The sequence below is a fragment of the Chrysochloris asiatica genome, unplaced genomic scaffold, assembly GCF_000296735.1.
Source record: "Chrysochloris asiatica unplaced genomic scaffold, ChrAsi1.0 scaffold00032, whole genome shotgun sequence".
Lineage (NCBI taxonomy): Eukaryota > Metazoa > Chordata > Mammalia > Afrosoricida > Chrysochloridae > Chrysochloris > Chrysochloris asiatica.
Window position 1 is genome coordinate 12,365,284 of NW_006408550.1, and position 5,175 is coordinate 12,370,458.

Below are 5,175 nucleotides of genomic sequence, written 5' to 3' on the forward strand. Positions count from 1 at the left end.
GTTTGAACCACCAACCTTACAGTAGAGTGCTTATCCTACAGTGTTATACCAAGACTCTGTTCTGAACAATGACATGTATATTTAAGACAATGTCATATTAATTAACCCACATCTACTAGCCTCCAAAGTGCGGTGGCTCCATAGGATAAGCACTGGACTGTGAACCATAAGGTCAGTTGTTCAAGCCACCAGCTGCTTCTCAGGAGAAAGATGAGGCTTTCTGCTGTGGTAAAGATTTACAGCCTTGGAAACCCTACACAGGGTCGCTGTGAGTCAGAATGGATTTGATGGCACTTAATACCAGCAATCCAGTAGCCTCAGATTCCTGGCCATCTTAAACATGGTGGTGGTGGTTGTGCTCTCCAGTTAGTTCTGACTCATAGCGACCCTGTATAGGGTTTCTGAGGAGCAGGTGGTGGATTTGAACCTGTTCAAACCTGTTCTGTTCAAACCTACCATAGGTCCAGTGCTTATCCTACAGCACCACACGAGGGCTCCATCTTAAACATTCCCCCTTGTTAACATATGTAGCTGATTCCAGTGAAGGAAATTAGGCCTTAAAGTCCAAGATACCAAATAGTACCAAAACCCTACAAGCAGAGTATATGTCCTCCGTGACTAATTAGCTAAATGAAGCTCAGAAACAGAAGTAACTCTAGAAAGAAATGGTAGAATTTGTCTTGTGGCTTCTTAAGTAATCTTTATTTTTAGTAATTAAAAAAAAAAAAAAAAGAAACAGAAAATTCTTTCTTATGACCTAATATGGGAATGTCTCCAATCTGGCTTGCCAAGATCATGTGACCCAACTTTGAAGGAGAAGATATACAATTTATAGTAAAAATTATATTTGAGGTTTTCCACAGAAAATCTGTATCTTTTAGAAAAATTATTTGAAGACTCTTTCTTTGGGGGTGGGGGAGAGATAAAATTACTGGGGAGGGATTACATAAATACAAAAAAAACACTGTTGTAATATTTTCTATTTAGTCTTTTGCTATCCTATTGTCCTATAATCTACTAAATATTTAGTTCTGTAAATGCCTAGTGCATGACTAAGAATACTTGGCCACTAATTCTGAGTCCTGATATAGCACTATAGGATAAGCACTAGACTGCTAACCACAAAACTCAGTGGTTCAAACCCACCATCTGTCCCTCAGAAACCCTGTACAGGGTGGCTATGAGTTGGAACTGACTTAACATCAACAACAGAAGTGGGAAGAAAGAGAGGAGAGAAAAAGGAAGGGAGGGAGGGCAAAGATAGCCCATGTTCTCATGCTGCCCCACAAAGAAAAGCCCTTCCCCCTGATCTGCAGCCATTCTCCCTGTCAAGTAGGACTGTGGTCTGATGAAACATCAACCTCGATTTTGATCTGTTGCTGCTGCAGCCCCCCTCAATTTATTACTAACTCGCTTGCATTTCAAAACACAGCAATACTATGAAGGATGATTGCCTTCTATGATCAAAGCAAATTTCATTAGATGAAATAGCTTGACTTATAGCTGGCCTATAATGCAGAATTGGAAAAACTTTTTTATTGTTTTTAAAAAAACAAAAAACAAAAACCTGCCTTTCAATAAAGGATATTTTTCTCCAAAAGACAAAAGATAGGTTTTAGCTAAATAATTTAATCTAATTACAACACCTGATGCACAAATAACATTCAGAGCATTTTCACTTACACCAAAATAAAAATCTTTTGAAGGTCTACTGCACAAACTGCAAGATCTTGCTTACCATAACTGAAAATGACTTAGAAAAACAGATAGATAACCTGGCTCATTATTTTCAAGTCCACAATTGACAGGATTTAAATACAGTCAATTTTTGGTGACTGAACCATTGATAATCCAAATTATAGATTCTCCAGGGCTCTGCTTCCCTAGAATATTCTTTCGCTGATTTAATTTTGGCCATTTTACTGCTTTTGGAGCCCTGGTGGTGCTGTAAGATAAGCACTGGGCTGCTTACCACAAGGCTGGTAGTTCAAATCCACCAGTTGCTTTGAGGGAGAAAGACGAAGATGTCTGCTGCCATAAAGGTTACAGCCTTGGAATCCCTATGATGTGGCAGTGTACGATAAGCACTGGACTGCTAACTACAAGGTCAGTAGTTCAAACCCATCAGTCACTCCTCACATACCACATCAGCCATCAGCCATTCCTCAGAAACCCTACACAGGATCACTATGAGTCAGAACCTACTGGAAGATACTTAACAACAACAATATGAGTGGGAATTAACTCAGTGGCAGTGGCTGGTTTCAACCACTGAGTCTGAGTAAGTATTGTAAGAGCAGTCCTAACTTAAATTACTCATTGTTGTTGTTAAGTGTCTTTGAGTTGGTTCCAACCCATAGCGACCCTGTATAGGGTTTCCGAGGAGAAGCTGGTGAGCTTGAACCGCCGACCTTACAGTTCAAACGGGTTTGCAGTCTGGTGCGTTAACCCACAGCGCCACACCAGGACTCCAAGTTACTCATTAGTCTTTATTAATTACTTAATTTGTTACATGGTTGGAAAAGTTGAAGCGCTAGACTAACGCAGTTCCCAGATTCTCCATCTTTATTTCACAGGATTCCACTGTCCTTCTGTTCCCATTTGCTAAGGTTTGTTTTTATTTTTCCTTGACTTACTTGGAGTATCTTTGCAATAAAATAGGACAACGAATAAAAAGATTATCCACACTCCAGTTATATTAACATGCCCGTCCACATCCACAGCTGATGACAACATTGTGCATGTGAATTGACTGTAGAATAGACAAGTGGATTATGAGGCAAATCATTTGCAAATCAACCATGGTGCTGCCTATGAAATAATCCATGACAGACTTGATTTTAGAAAAGTTTGTGCAAGATGGGGAATGAAACAATTAATGGAAGAGCATACACAGACACACTTGGATATCTGCTAACAAAAGTTAGACCAATACTGGAAGGAAGGTAAAAGTTTCTTTTAAAAAAATCATTACAGGTGACAAGACATGGATTCATCACTACTAGCCTGAGAATAAACCTCAGACTATAGAATAGAAACGTCCTCAATTGCTCACCAAGAAAAAGTTCAAAAGCTGGAAAATTAATGCTTACAGTTTTCTGGAATTCACAAGAGACTGTATTGGAGCAATATCAGGATAGAGGTTCAACAATCAACAGTATTTGTTACAGTGAGATGCTCATTGAAGAGCTGAAGCCTAAATTTTGAATTAAAGGCAGATACCTGCTATCCAAGGACTTTGTGATTTTGGATGACAATGCACATCCACACACCTCTGCAAACACTATTGACACTCTGCAAAACATTTGCTTTTGAGATGTTAAAGCATCTTCTGTATCCATTGGAATTGCACCTGTTTGGTCCCCTGAAAGCAGCCCTTTGAGGATGAAGATTCACCTCTGATGAAGAAGTGAAGACAGCAGTGCATTCATGGCTTGCAGCTCAGGCTAAAACATTTTTTTTCCCCACACAGATGCAAAAATTGTTTTTATTATGTCAAATATTCTTTAAAGATCTAGCAATTATTTATATGATGGAAGCACTCAGAAAATGGATTTAAGACTATATTAGTCTTGTCCTTGATTACAGAGATTCAAGAATTACATGGAAAACATTAATCCCTAGAGTCGTTACTTAAAGTCTAAGAGGTTGTGAACTTGGAAGTGCACCTCCCTGCCAGTCTGGCAGTTCCCATCGGACCTCAAAGGCTTAGGTACAAGGATGAACACATTTTCTTTTTGAGTTTAAATCTTTACAACAGTTCAAATACTTTTTCCTGCATGCATTAGGTCAAAGGCATCATTAATTTGGTTGAAAAACACTCCGTGAGTCACAAATTCATCAACTCTTATCTTTTTAGACATATATTCAGACACGAGCTTTGGGACACTTTGTACACTCTTCCATCCTCCTAAAGGCAGTGCTTTTCCATGTGCGGCCTGTTACCAGCTGGAATGGAGGAGTAGAGATTTCTTCACCCGAAGCAGCTACTCCAACCACCACACTGACACCCTAGCCTTTGTGGCATGCTTCCGGTGCTGCTCTCATGACCTTCACATGACCTGTGCACTCAAAGGAGTAGTCCACCCCTCCATCTGTCATCTCAACAAGCACCTCCTGAATGGGTTTACTGAAGTTCTGTGGGTTAATACAGTCAGAAACTCCAAACTCTGGCCTTTGCAAATTTATCCTTATTGATGTCGATACCAATGATCCGGGATGCACCAGCTACTTTACAGCCCATGATAGTCGCCAATCCAACTCCTCCTAGGCCAAAGATGGCACAAGTAGAGCCAGGCTCCACCTTGGCAGTGTTTATGGCAGCACCATAACCGGTTGAAATGCCACAACCCAGCAGGCACACTTTATCCAGGGGTGCTGAGGGATCTATTTTAGCAACAGAGATATCTGCCACAACTGTATATTCAGAAACAGTGCTGTTTCCCATGTAATGTAAAATAGTCTTTCCTTTGCAAGTAAATCTGCTGGTACCATCCAGCATTAATCCTTTCCCTTGAGTGACTCTTATCTTCTGGCAAAGGTTTGTTTTAGGGTTTAGACAAAATTTGCCTTCTCCACACTGTGGGATGTAAAGTAGAATGACAGTATCACCAGCTTTCAGCTTAGTAACTCCTTCATCAACACTCTACAATTCCAGCTCCTTCATGACCCAAGATCACTGGAAAACACCCCTTTGGATCAGCCCCGCTCAGAGTGTAGGCATTGGTGTGGCAAACTGCTGTGGCAATAATCTTAATTCGAACTTCATGAGCCTTTGGAGGTGCTACCTCTACTTCCTCTATGGAGAGTGGCTTTCCAGGTCCCCAGGCAACTACAGCCTTGCACTTGATAACCTGGTTCGCCATGTTCACAAGCTCCTGTGAAGGCTGGGCAGGTCAGCGTCCGGCAGGTATACTTGGTAGGCCATCAGGGGGCTAGGCTAAAACATTTTTAAATAAGGGAATACAAAAGCTTGTTGACAGATGTACAAAGTGCATTAAAAACAAGGAGATTATGTTGACAAATGATGTATTTGCCTTTTAAAGTTGACTGATATAAATTTTACACTAGAGTGCAGATAATTTTTGACTCACCCTCATGTATTAGGTAGTTGTCTATGCAGGCAAAATGAAAGTAATTTTCAAATAAATGAAAAAGTCACTCAGGATATATTAA

The 5,175-nt window shown here is 40.3% G+C and overlaps 1 pseudogene; it reads right to left on the reverse strand.

Moving 5' to 3' along the window:
• Positions 1–3,743: 3,743 nt before the first annotated feature.
• On the reverse strand, positions 3,744–4,871 carry LOC102821374 (annotated as a pseudogene).
• Positions 4,872–5,175: the final 304 nt, after the last annotated feature.